At 57.0% G+C, this 14,379-nt stretch overlaps 1 protein-coding gene across 3 annotated transcripts in view; it reads right to left on the reverse strand.

Annotated features, from left to right (window-relative positions):
- GNG2 (G protein subunit gamma 2) overlaps positions 1 to 11,059 on the reverse strand; it is a 98,777-nt gene extending 87,718 nt beyond the window's left edge. Inside the window, exon 1 of one of the 3 annotated variants that reach the window (XM_077819640.1) lies at positions 11,025 to 11,059. The gene's annotated coding sequence lies outside the window, so the exon portion shown is untranslated. Of the gene's footprint in view, positions 1 to 713; positions 1,018 to 1,038; positions 1,180 to 11,024 lie in introns of those variants that run through there. The other 2 variants (XM_077819635.1, XM_077819636.1) reach the window with 2 other exon arrangements.
- Positions 11,060 to 14,379: the final 3,320 nt, after the last annotated feature.

The raw sequence follows: 14,379 nt of genomic DNA on the forward strand, positions 1-14,379 counted from the left end.
CTTTTCCTACAATGGTAAATCAATTGATTAACTGAGGATCAAAAATTCTAAATTAAATCTTTGTTGAGGAGACTGGACTCTTTGTAAAAGGTCCCATTTTTATGGACAGTCTAATCCCCAATCTGTTTTTCCATGCAAAATTTTTACAATCTGAATTCCCAAAACAGTCCCTTCCCTGTATTCCGATTTGTGAATGGCACTGCAAAGGGGAGTAGGAGACACTGATATTTTAAAATTAAAACGGACTTATCATAGGATCTCTCCAGGGGAAAGCATTCTGCACCTTGTTTATTGGCCACCATTCTGCTAAGAGACCAGCAATCTGCACTTCTACTTTTTGGTGCTCCATCTCACCATCATCAGGTTGAATGCCACGGCCCATTTTGTCGAGAAAGCTGAAGTGAACACTTTGGAAATGCTTCCTAAAGCGGAGCATTTCCAGCTGAAACGAACGCACGGTTACGGGTTCGAACGAATCCGTTTCTTCCTTTGCTTTAGAGTAAACAACTTCAAATATACCTAACACCTCCCAGCGGAGCGTGGGCGGTTTCCGTGGCTATCTGAGCAGGGTATGCCTGTCTAGCGGCCACTTTCCTCTGACCCTCAGTGCCTACGACCAGACCGTTTGCAAACTGCAGCCACGCAAGGCGGATCTCTCGAGCCCAGTTGCACCTATGGCTGTCAAGCAAAGCAATTTCCGCGCACGCTTTTACCCGTGATGATTGCAATTCACATCCTCCAGCGGCAGCCTCGCTCCACAACCATATAGCGTGTGTGAGCAGGCGGGTTTAAACGAGCGACCGTACCAAGCCCCCGCGCCGGCTCACGGGGAGCGATGCACACGCGCCGCCCGGCTCCGGCTCCGGCTCGCGGGGAACTGGGTGGAAACAGCGTCGCGCCGCTTGCCTGCCCCGGTGTAAATGGGTCGGTTTAACAAAAGGACCCGGCGGCTGAGACTCGCCCAGCTCGCCCCCCTCGCTAGCCAGCAGCAGCCGGGGCCGGAGCTGAACGGAGCCGCCCTGAGATCGGTGCTTTTACCTTCTAGCGCCGCTCGCGGCTCGCCCGAGGGGGAACAGCTGGAGCTGCCTTCTCCGGCAGGGGCGGCGGGCTCAGCGGCGTCCCCACCCAGCCTTGTCTGCGATCATCCTCCCGGGGACAGGAAGCAGCGCGGCTCCGACTTCCTCCTCCCCGCCGCTGGCTCCGCGCTCGCCCCGCGCCCGCTGCGGCCCCCGCCCCGGCCCGGCCCCGCGCAGCCGCCTCCGCCCACGGGCCGCTCCCCGCCCGCGGGCCCCGCAGCTTCGGACCCCGCAGAGCCCCCCGGCCCCGGCCGCACCCCTCCACACACTACCACCCCCCCGCCCCACGGATACCCCCCCCCGCCGCACCCCTCCACACGCTGCCACCCCCTCATCTGCCCCACGGATATCCCCCCCCCGCCGCACCCCTCCACACACTGCCACCCCCTCATCTGCCCCACGGATATCCCCCCCCCGCCGCACCCCTCCACACACTGCCACCCCCTCATCTGCCCCACGGATATCCCCCCCCCGCCGCACCCCTCCACACGCTGCCACCCCTCCTCTGCCCCACGGATATCCCCCCCCCCGCCGCACCCCTCCACACACTGCCACCCCCTCATCTGCCCCACGGATATCCCCCCCCGCCGCACCCCTCCACACGCTGCCACCCCCTCATCTGCCCCACGGATACCCCCCCCCGCCGCACCCCTCCACACGCTGCCACGCCCCACGGATATCCCCCCCCCGCCGCACCCCTCCACACACTGCCACCCCCCCGCCCCACGGATACCCCCCCCGCCGCACCCCTCCACACGCTGCCACCCCTCCTCTGCCCCACGGATACCCCCCCCGCCGCACCCCTCCACACGCTGCCACCCCCTCATCTGCCCCACGGATATCCCCCCCCGCCGCACCCCTCCACACACTGCCACCCCCTCATCTGCCCCACGGATATCCCCCCCCCGCCGCACCCCTCCACACACTGCCACCCCCTCATCTGCCCCACGGATATCCTCCCCCCGCCGCACCCCTCCACACGCTGCCACCCCCTCATCTGCCCCACGGATATCCCCCCCCGCCGCACCCCTCCACACACTGCCACCCCCTCATCTGCCCCACGGATATCCCCCCCCCGCCGCACCCCTCCACACGCTGCCACCCCCTCCTCTGCCCCACGGATATCCCCCCCCCGCCGCACCCCTCCACACACCGCCACCCCCTCCTCTGCCCCACGGATACCCCCCCCGCCGCACCCCTCCACACACTGCCACCCCCTCCTCTGCCCCACGGATATCCCCCCCCGCCACACCCCTCCACACACCGCCACCCCCTCCTCTGCCCCACGGATATCCCCCCCCCGCCGCACCCCTCGACACGCTGCCACCCCCTCCTCTGCCCCACGGATACCCCCCCGCGCCACCCCTCCACACGCTGCCACCCCCTCCTCTGCCCCACGGATATCCCCCCCCGCCGCACCCCTCCACACGCTGCCACGCCCCACGGATATCCCCCCCCCGCCGCACCCCTCCACACACTGCCACCCCCTCCTCTGCCCCACGGATATCCCCCCCGCCGCACCCCTCCACACGCTGCCACCCCCCCGCCCCACGGATACCCCCCCCGCCGCACCCCTCCACACGCTGCCACCCCCTCCTCTGCCCCACGGATATCCCCCCCGCCACACCCCTCCACACACTGCCACCCCCCACGGATATCCCCCCCCGCCGCACCCCTCCACACACTGCCACCCCCTCCTCTGCCCCACGGATATCCCCCCCGCCGCACCCCTCCACACGCTGCCACCCCCCCACCCCACGGATACCCCCCCCCGCCGCACCCCTCCACACGCTGCCACCCCCTCCTCTGCCCCACGGATATCCCCCCCGCCACACCCCTCCACACACTGCCACCCCCCACGGATATCCCCCCCCGCCGCACCCCTCCACACACTGCCACCCCCTCCTCTGCCCCACGGATACCCCCCCCGCCGCACCCCTCCACACACTGCCACCCCCTCCTCTGCCCCACGGATATCCCCCCGCCGCACCCCTCCACACACTGCCACCCCCTCCTCTGCCCCACGGATATCCCCCCCGCCGCACCCCTCCACACGCTGCCACCACGCCCCGCCCCACGGATATCCCCCCCGCCGCACCCCTCCACACACTGCCACCACCCCCCGCCCCACGGATATCCCCCCCGCCGCACCCCTCCACACACTGCCACCACCCCCCGCCCCACGGATATCCCCCCCGCCGCACCCCTCCACACACTGCCACCCCCCCGCCCCACGGATACCCCCCCCGCCGCACCCCTCCACACGCTGCCACCCCCTCCTCTGCCCCACGGATATCCCCCCCGCCGCACCCCTCCACACACCGTCACCCCCTCCTCTGCCCCACGGATATCCCCCCCGCCACACCCCTCCACACACTGCCACCCCCCACGGATATCCCCCCCCGCCGCACCCCTCCACACACTGCCACCCCCTCCTCTGCCCCACGGATACCCCCCCCGCCGCACCCCTCCACACACTGCCACCCCCTCCTCTGCCCCACGGATATCCCCCCCGCCGCACCCCTCCACACGCTGCCACCACGCCCCGCCCCACGGATATCCCCCCCGCCGCACCCCTCCACACGCTGCCACCCCCCCGCCCCACGGATATCCCCCCCGCCGCACCCCTCCACACGCTGCCACCCCCTCCTCTGCCCCACGGATACCCCCCCTGTCGCACCCCTCCACACACCGCCACCCCCTCCTCTGCCCCACGGATATCCCCCCCCGCCACACCCCTCCACACACCGCCACCCCCTCCTCTGCCCCACGGATACCCCCCCGCCGCACCCCTCCACACACCGCCACCCCCTCCTCTGCCCCACGGATATCCCCCCCGCCGCACCCCTCCACACACCGCCACCCCCTCCTCTGCCCCACGGATATCCCCCCCGCCGCACCCCTCCACACACCGCCACCCCCTCCTCTGCCCCACGGATATCCCCCCCCGCCACACCCCTCGACACGCTGCCACCCCCTCCTCTGCCCCACGGATACCCCCCCCGCCGCACCCCTCCACACGCTGCCACCCCCTCCTCTGCCCCACGGATATCCCCCCCCGCCGCACCCCTCCACACGCTGCCACGCCCCACGGATATCCCCCCCGCCGCACCCCTCCACACGCTGCCACCCCCTCCTCTGCCCCACGGGTACCCCCCCCGCCGCACCCCTCCACACGCTGCCACCCCCTCCTCTGCCCCACGGATATCCCCCCTGCCGCACCCCTCCACACGCTGCAACCCCCCGCCCCACGGATATCCCTCCGCCGCACCCCTCCACACACTGCCACCACGCCCCGCCCCACGGATATCCCCCCCCGCCGCACCCCTCCACACGCTGCCACCCCCCCGCCCCACGGATATCCCCCCCTGCCGCACCCCTCCACACACTGCCACCGCCCCGCCCCACGGATATCCCCCCCGCCGCACCCCTCCACACGCTGCCACCCCCCCGCCCCACGGATATCCCCCCCGCCGCACCCCTCCACACACTGCCACCCCCTCCTCTGCTCCACGGATACCCCCCCCGCCACACCCCTCCACACACTGCCACCCCCCTACCCCACGGATATCCCCCCCTGGCCGCACTCCCTCCACACACTGCCCCCCCCGCTGTCCCACGGATACCCCCCCGGCCGCACTCCCTCCACACACTGCCCCCCCCCACTGTCCCACGGATATCCTCCCCCCGGCCGCACCCCTCCACACACTGCCCCCCCCCGCTGTCCCACGGATATCCTCCCCCCGGCCGCACCCCTCCACACACTGCCCCCCCCGCTGTCCCACGGATATCCCCCCCCGGCCGCACTCCCTCCACACACTGCCCCCCCCGCTGTCCCACGGATATCCCCCCCCGCCGCACGCTGCCCCCCCCATCCCACGGATATCCCTCCCCCAGCCTCACTCCCTCCACACACTGCCCCCCCGCTGTCCCACGGATATCCCCCCCCCGGCCGCACTCCCTCCACACACCACTGCCACCCCCCCTCTGTCCCACGGATATCCCCCCCCGCCCGCACCCCCTCTACACACTGCCCCCCCGCTGTCCCACGGATATCCCCCCCCCCGGCCGCACTCCCTCCACACACCACTGCCACCCCCCCTCTGTCCCACGGATATCCCCGCCCGGCCGCACTCCCTCCACACACTGCCCCCCCCGCTGTCCCATGGATATCCCCCCCGCCGCACGCTGCCCCCCCATCCCACGGATATTCCTCCCCCGGCCTCACTCCCTCCACACACTGCCCCCCCGCTGTCCCACGGATATCCCCCCCCGGCCGCACTCCCTCCACACACCACTGCCACCCCCCCTCTGTCCCACGGATATCCCCCCCCCCGCCCGCACCCCCTCTACACACTGCCACGCCCCCTACGGATATCCCCCCCACCCCCGGCCCCACGGATATCCCCCCCGGCTGCAACCCCTACACACACTGCCACCCCCTCCCCCCCTGCTGCCCCATGGATATCCCCCCAGCCGCAACCCCTACACACACTTCCACCCCCCCACTGCGCCCCCATATCCCCCAGCTGTCCCTACACACACTCCCCCTCTGCCTCATCCCCTACGCACACTGTCCCTGTATCCCCTAGCCTGACCCGCAACACACTCTGCCCCACTGATATCCCCCCCAGGCCAGCCTGTCCCCCCATATCCCCCAGCTGCCGCTACACACACTGCCCCCCAGCATCCCGCAGCCTAATCCCCAACGCACACTTGCCCCACTGATACCCCCCCAGGCCAGCCTGGCCCCACTGATACCCCCCCCAGGCCAGCCTGGCCCCCCATATCCTCTGGCTGCCGCTACACACACTGCCCGCCAGCATCCCGCAGCCTGACTCCCAACACACACTGCACCCTGTATCCCCCAGCCTGACCCCCAACACACTCTGCCCCGCTGATATCCCCCCCAGGCCGGTCTGACCCCTACACACACTGTCCCTCCCCCACGGATATCCCTCCGGCCTGACCCCCTACACACACTGCCCCCACCTCCATCTCCTCCCCATCCCGTACCCACCCTACCACTCCCAGCTCATGCTGGCCCTCCCCACACACTACTACCCCCCACGCTGACCCCCCCACTTCCCCACCTGCTGGTCTCCCCTCTACACACACTGCTACCCGGCACCCTCCCCCCCGGACTGATTCCCCTATACACACTGCTACCCCCTCTGCTATTCCCCACCCTCTTCTACACACACTGCTTCCCCCCCCCAATTTGGTAGCCTGACCCCCACACACACACTGCTACCTCCCCCCCCACACTGTCCCCACTCTGCTCCCCCCACCTCTCGGGCCTGACTTCCCCAAACATACTGCAGCCCTGCTCCCCTGCCTCCCTCCCCCACCCCCCCATACACACTGTCAGCCTGCTCCACCAGTCCCCACCCCCTTCACAGTCTGGCCCTGACCCACCACCATGCTGCCTGTAGGAGCTAATCAAAGTGTTTTGCTTCTAAGCAAACCTTTCCAAACGGAGCAGTGAATCCTCTGGGGTGAGGTAACTGCAGGCCAGGCAGGTTTGTCCCCATCTCCCTCTCCCCTAGCATTGCTGAGCTGGGAATAGAACCCAGATCTTCTCAGCCCCCCAGTCCAGGGCACCGTCCACTTAGCTGCACTGCCTTGGGTGGTGACACTACATCTGTAAGGAGGCTATTTAAATATTTGGTCCCTCGTATTTTCTTTGATGTTGTAAGAACAAATATAACTCCGTTTCTAGTCATTTAATCTAAAGTGTCCTGTAACAAGTCTGAAAGCTCTAAAGGGGAACATGTGGGAAGAAATCTACCATAGGGAAGCACTGAGGTAGGGTTTATTGCTGGGTTTTTGGTTGTTTTTTTTTTTTTTTTTAAGATGGCTTCCTTTTTTGCCCCCAGTATTTGCACCCAAAAATAACCAGACACAATTTAGCTCATTTAGCTGTCAGCACCTGATTAGAGACTTTTAAATATCTGATTTGTAGGTGTAAATAGCCTAAACTGTACACCAGGATAATTATTTGCACCTGCAAAATTACAGGCACAGAGAGCAAAAGAAGTCTACAGTTGTTCTTTGCAGGAAACTATACACACTGAAGATGGAATGAAATGCTTTATAGATGTAAAACATATAGATTTTTGCAGGTTTGGCAAGTTCAAAATGCTAGTCTGAGCTGCTAAATACCAGCTCACCCAGGGGATCAGGAGGGTCCAAGTGTGGGTGGCCAGCCTGACCCTCTGCCAGTGCAGCAAGGTCCACACTGCTGGTTTTATTGAGTTAGCTTGAGCCCCGTTAGTGCGAGTCTGACTACCCAGGCTGGGCGGCTCGCTCCCTGCTGCAGTGTAAACATGCCCCTGGGGGCTGTGAAGCAAGAATCTCCATGGAATCAGGTGGCGTTTTACATGATGCTGCTTTATTAAAATTCTTAATGAAAGCTGTAATATTTTAATGGGCTCATTGTCTGGCTTGGCTCAAGCAGCTTAACGGAGCTGATTGTGTTTCTGACTAGCAGAAAAGATTGCAAAGAGAAGGAATGATATGAGGGATTTGAAATCTTCAATCTACTGAAAAGTATCATGAATCCTCTCTAAACCAGGGGTACTGGCCCCAAAGAATGTGGGAGACCACAGAGCTTTTAGCAAGAACCAGAGCTCTTTGAGTCAGAGACTCCTTTTATATGAATGTAAAAGTATATGGCCATACTGAGTCAAACCAATTGTCCATCTAGCCCAATATCCTGTCTTCTGACAGTAGCCAATGCCAGATGCTTCAGAGGGAATGAACTGAACATGGCAATTATCAAGTGATCCATCCCATCCCAACTTCTGGCAATCAGAGGTTTAGGGGCACCCAGAGAATGGGGGTTGCATCCTTGACCATCTTGGCTAATTGATTAATCTATCCCAGTTATAACTTTGGCCTTCACAGTGTCCCCTGGCAATGAGCTCCACAGGTTGACTGTGTGAAAAAAAAAATACTTCCTTTTGTTTGTTTTAAACCTGCTGCCTATTAATTTCTGTGGCTGACCCCTGGTTTTTGTGTTACGTGAAAGGGTAAACAACACTTCCTTGTTCACTTTCTCCCCCCTGCCCATTCATGATTGTATAGACCTCGGTCATATCCCTCCTTAGTCCTCTCTTCTAAGATGACCAGTCCCGGTCTTTTTAATCACTCCTCATCTGGAAGCTGCTCCATCTCCCTGATCAAGTGCATAGTGCTTAGCACAACGGAGTCCTGGTCAGGACCTCTAGGTGTTCTGGCAACACCCATCCATAATGATAATACGCATTTTACAAGAGACACCCTTTATTAGCAGGATAAAGAGACAGCAATGTTCAGAAGTGGTCACTGGTCTGGGGGGGCCTCATTTGGGACACTTTGATCCTGATTTTCAGAGGCGCTCCGAGAGCCGTGAGGACTGTTTAGCTGCATGAAATCATTTGGAGAGATGTTTACTAATAAGGGGACTTTCTAAGCCTGGATGCATGGGTGGACCCATGACCAGTATCCTGTATCACCAAGAGTTGACCCTTAAGCTTGAGCCTGGGTCTCTGAGGACACGCAGTAACGTCTCCCACCGGGGTCAGAGCCTACCTCTGTAACCAATATAAACTTCTGAAGCTAATGGCTTCAGTTTATACACACTCAAAATAGCCCAGTGTAATGCGCTGGTTTAGTGCATGTCTATCACGCGTGGCTACCTACTGTAGCTACATCAACCTCCTGCTTACTCACAGCTAACAATCGCTCCTTGATCATAAGTAGCAGGGCCCTGGGCCGTTTGGTACAGCAGATCACAAATGCGATCCTTGTTGACAGCCAGTATGCATGCACGCAGCCACAGCTTGCTACACAGGATCACCCGCGGAGACGGAGCTCAAGGAGATGCCCTTCTAGTTAGCATCTTTTAGTTGACTTGTGATGAACATCATGTATCATTTAGTAATTGTTAGTACAACACACCTATCTAAAGCATCCTTCTCAGACCTATGCCACAGAGCTGTCAGACTACATCTATCCACCTTATGTACAATCTTAATGAAATAATGGCAACATTTAGCTTTTCTGATAGAGCTTTTCCCTCACGGACCTCAAAGCACTTTACAAGCTTAATGGAAGAAGGCTCATAAAGCCTCACGGAAGTGGGTGAGCGTAATCATCCCACTCTTACAGATGGGGACATGATGGTCGAGGGATGTTAAATAGTGTGCACAAAGGAATACAAGGGGCAGAGACAGGAATTGAACCCTGGTCTACTCCCACTCCATCTCCTTAACCACAAGACTTTCCTTTCATGATTTCTGGAAATTCTCACCGACCAGCAAACAGACATCTCATACGAGCACAGATCTGAATAAGGAACAAGTAGCAATGTGGCAGGGGACTGATTTTGTAGTTGGTCTAATGGAAAAGTTCTGACATTTTTCGACGCTCACAGGACCATATCCTCCACCTGTGGGGAAAATCATTGTCGTGCCATTGAAGTCAATGGTGGTATGAAAAGTTACACCATTGTTTTTATTCTCTATCTGCTGCACTGCCGGGGTTACACACATGGCTGCTGTGACTTTTGCATCCTGTGCCTTTGCCTGAGCATGGACTGGAAACAGGCCCCTTTTCAATTCAGTTCGAAACGTTGTAACTGAGTATTCGAAATTAGACCATCTGGGCCTGATATTGCGTCATGGGTTTAGGAGACAAACCTTTGATGGAGAGCTATCATTTTCAATACCATTGATTAACTCTTGCATAAACACAGGCTACAATCAGCTTGTCTTGCTAGGGCATGTCATAAGAACTTCTGAGCTTCCCCTCCCTTTTGCTTCTTGCATTCATCTAGAATTTCTGTAGATTTCCTGGAAAGGATGCAATGGACTGTGATAACATGGGTTTCCCCTCTAGTTACCAAGGCAACACTGAATGACTGATTTCCTATGTTGCCATGCAAATGCAGTGGATGATGTCGGCCTTTGTGCAACACAAGGCAGGCAGTAATTAAAAAACAAAAAATCCACAAAAAACCTCTCCAACAACCTGTAATCCTATTTCCTCACACCCAAGAGAGGGGAAAAACATTTTCACTGTAAATCTTTTTCTGTCCCAGATGGGGAGTGGAAGTCCTTTTCAATGATCATGAGCCTGCATAGGAGGGGGGGGGAGGAAGTGTGTGTGTGTGTGGGGGGAATACCTTTTGCCAGGCATATTGGCCAGATGACAGGAGAATTACACAGATGCCTTTTTTTTTGGTGACTAATTCCCCCAAACTGGAAGTCTTGAACATCCACTTTACTTATAGCCACAATGTGGCTCTCGTGATTTTTCCTTTCATCTGATCGTGTGGGGCTTCATTTTAATTGCAGTTGAAAGGATTCACAAATTTTCATTTTTAATTCAGGGCACACGCACACAGCTTATCTGTGTCATAGGTCCTGTACTGCCAACACCTAATGGATACTCTCCATTAGCCCAGGAGGGAGAGGCTTGTGCTTCTGAAGCCGGAGGAGCTGTACGCCATCCCCAACGTTGCCACGAGGCCTGGTACCAACTGGATTTGTTACAACATTTAATGGACCGAGCGTGACGACCGTTGCTGGCCATCGGGAGGTCAAAGGATGGCTACATATAACTGCTGCACAGAGGACTTTCATAAACGCTTTCTCAGCGCCCTACTCAACAGCATTAGCAGATGCCAATAATCTAACCAAAGCCAATGGAGGAACAGCACCTCCGATGCCAGAATCCCAGCCAGTCACGGGAGCTGCTTTGAAATCAAACTCTACATTGTCAAATGATCTAAACCTGGGTTGCGTCCCCCCCGCCCCCCACCGTTTTCCTTTGCGCCTCTCCAACCGACTGTATAAAAAAAACCAAACAGCAGGAAAGAGGGACTCGTGACGTGACTGAAGTCCCACGGACCAGTGTCCTTTCCCACAGCACTTCCCTTCCCCCCTGCGGCACCCCACTCACAGTGGTTGTCCTTGATCAGCGAAGACCCAGAGTTCGGAGGTGCGGCTGCAGCCTCAGTTCTGCCACTGGCTCGCTGCTGCTGTTCTCTCTGCCACCGCTGACCGCCGCCTCGGCTACTGCTTGCCACTCACGGCCACGCCTGCAATGCCACGCTCCGAGGCTCCACCCTTTAGCCCACTTCTTAGTGATTCCGCCGGGGAGTGGGGGGACTTCAGCTGCCGCTGCGTCTTCGTGGCAATGCTGGTCCCACACCCGGTCTAAGGCTGAGCCCCTAAACTGGTGAGATTTCAGCTCTAGTCATCGCAGATAACTCTCAATTGAGTCCAACTGGTTCGGTCTTTAAACACCAGGGAGGGTCAAATGGGACTCAGGGACTTGGCTGCACTTCAGTGTAGACGCTACATGTACTGAGAGGAGGGGGTTCTCCCATCAGCACAGGTAATCCCCCTCCCCGACAGGCAGCAGCTAGAGAAACAGAATTCTTCCAGCAACCTAGGGCTGTCTACACCAGGGGTTAGGCTGGCTTAACTGGGACTGGCAAGGTGGGGTGGCATTCAGGATTGTTTATTGGTTTCCATAGATCAGTGACTCTCTTGTGCTCTGAGAGTAAAGTGTCTGTGGCTAAGAAATTCCTTTGCTAAGCCCATGTTCCTGGCTTTACCGCCACATTGTCCCTGAAGGGGTTAACTGGCAAACCAGAGCTCCCACAGCCAGGTGGGCTTTGGGAAAACGCACTAAGCAACAGGAGGCCAGGGAGGGCCCTGGTTCTGGTTCCAGGGTCTAGGCAGCTGGACTGCAGGGTCCCACTGCCCAAGGAGGGTGTCGGACACAGGGGCCACACCTGGGAGTGTGTCTGAGAGATCCAGAGCTACGACCAGTGTTCAGCCACTACCCATTGTACCACCCTGGCAACCCCCTTATTCATAGGGTGACCATATTTCCCTATGCTGAATACGGGACACCTGGTAAAATTACTCCTATTCAAGTGAGTTCAACGGCAATCAGAACTATGCGGTACAAACCTTCAAATGAACATTAAGCTGACTGAGCCCCTGTTAAAAAGAAATACTGCCTAGTCGGGTTCTTTTTATTTACCTTCTTGGCTTTAGGGGTCACAGGGGGAGGGGTGACAAACACACCCCTACGCCATGCCACGCCCCCCGCACACACACACTCCCATACACCTCTCTCACACAGGGGGAGGGGGTGTGGGGGGGTGTGACTGAGCAACATGACCCTCCCTTCCCGGTGCTCTCTGCCTTCCAGGATGGACCCACCTCTCCTGGTACCATGTCTTCCCGAGGCAACACATGCAGGGATATGGGTATGGGCGTGCATGCACAAGGTCACATGCCCCGTTTCCTCAGATTTCTGCCAGGGTTCACACCAGGATGTGGCCAGCAGCAGCCTTTCGGCACTGTGTGGGAGGGAAAGGGGAGTTGGGGAAGGGATGACCTGGCCCGTGTCTTAGATTCATAGAAGGGACCATTACGATCAACTAGTCTGACCTCCTGCACAATGCAGGCCACAGAATCTCACCTACCCACTCCTGCGAAAAACCTCTCAGCTATGTCTGAGCTACTGAACTCCTCAAATCGTGGTTTAAAGACTTCAAGGAGCAGAGAATCCTCCAGCAAGCGACCCGTGCCCCACGCTGCAGAGGAAGGCGAAAAACCTCCAGGGCCTCTTCTAATCTGCCCTGGAGGAAAATTCTTTCCCGACCCCAAATATGGCGATCAGCTAAACCCTGAGCATATGGGCAAGACTCACCAGCCAGATACCCAGGAAAGAATTCTCTGTAGTAACTCAGATCCCACCCCATCTGACATCCCATCACAGGCCATTGGGCCTATTTACCATGAATATTTAAAGATCAATTAATTGCCAAAATCATGTTATCCCATCATACCAGCTCCTCCATAAACTTATCGAGTCTAATCTTAAAGCCAGATAGGTCTTTTGCCCCCACTGCTTCCCTTGGAAGGCTATTCCAAAACTTCACTCCTCTGATGGTTAGAAACCTTTGTCTAATTTCAAGTCTAAACTTCCTGATGGCCAGTTTATATCCATTTGTTCTTGTGTCCACATTGGTACTGAGCTTAAATAATTCCTCTCCCTCTCCAGTATGTATCCCTCTGATATATTTACAGAGAGCAATCATATCTCCCCTCAACCTTCTTTTAGTTAGGCTAAACAAGCCAAGCTCCTTGAGTCTCCTTTCATAAGACAGGTTTTCCATTCCTCGGATCATCCTAGTAGCCCTTCTCTGTACCTGTTCCAGTTTGAATTCATCCTTCTTAAACATGGGAGACCAGAACTGCACACAGTATTCCAGGTGAGGTCTCACCAGTGCCATGTATAACGGTACTAAAACCTCCTTATCTCTACTGGAAATACCTTGCCTGATGCATCCCAAGACCGCATTAGCTTTTTTCACGGCCATATCACATTGGAGGCTCATAGTCATCCTTTTCTTTTTGGGTCATCCTATGATCAACCAATACTCCAAGGTCCTTTTCTTCCTCCGTTACTTCTAATTGATGCGTCCCCAGCTTATAACTAAATTTCCTGTTAATAATCCCTACATGCATGACCTTGCACTTCTCACTATTAAATTTCATCCTATTACTATTACTCCAGATTACAAGGTCATCCAAATCTTCCTGTAGGATATCCCAGTCTCTCTCTAAACTGGCAATACCTCCCAGCTTTGTATCATCCGCAAACTTTATTAGCACACTCCCACTTTTTGTGCCAAGGTCAGTAATAAAAAGATTAAATAAGATTGGTCCCAAAACCGATCCTTGAGGAACTCCACTAGTAACTTCCCTCCAGCCTGACAGTTCACCTTTCAGTAGGACCCCTTGTAGTCTCCCCTTTAACCAATTCCTTATCCACCTTTCAATTTTCATATTGATCCCCATCTTTTCCAATTTAACTAATAATTCCCCATGTGGCATGGTATCAAACGCCTTACTGAAATCTAGGTAAATTAGATCCACTGCATTTCCTTTGTCTAAAAAAATCTGTTAATTTCTCAAAGAAGGAGATCAGGTTGGTTTGGCACAATCTACCTTTTGTAAAACCATGTTGTATTTTGTCCCATTTACCATTGACCTCAATGTCTTTAACTACTTTCTCCTTCAATTTTTTTTCCCCAAGACCTTGCATACTACAGATGTCAAACTAACAGGCCTGTAGTTACCTGGATCACTTTTTTTCCCTCTTTTCTTAAAAATAGGAACTATGTTAGCAATTCTCCAATCATACGGTGTAGCCCCTGAGTTTACAGATTCATTAAAAATTCTTGCTAATGGGCTTGCAATTTCATGTGCCAATTCCTTTAATATTCTTG

This window comes from Eretmochelys imbricata, chromosome 6 (genome assembly GCF_965152235.1).
Source record: "Eretmochelys imbricata isolate rEreImb1 chromosome 6, rEreImb1.hap1, whole genome shotgun sequence".
Classification (NCBI taxonomy): Eukaryota; Metazoa; Chordata; order Testudines; family Cheloniidae; genus Eretmochelys; species Eretmochelys imbricata.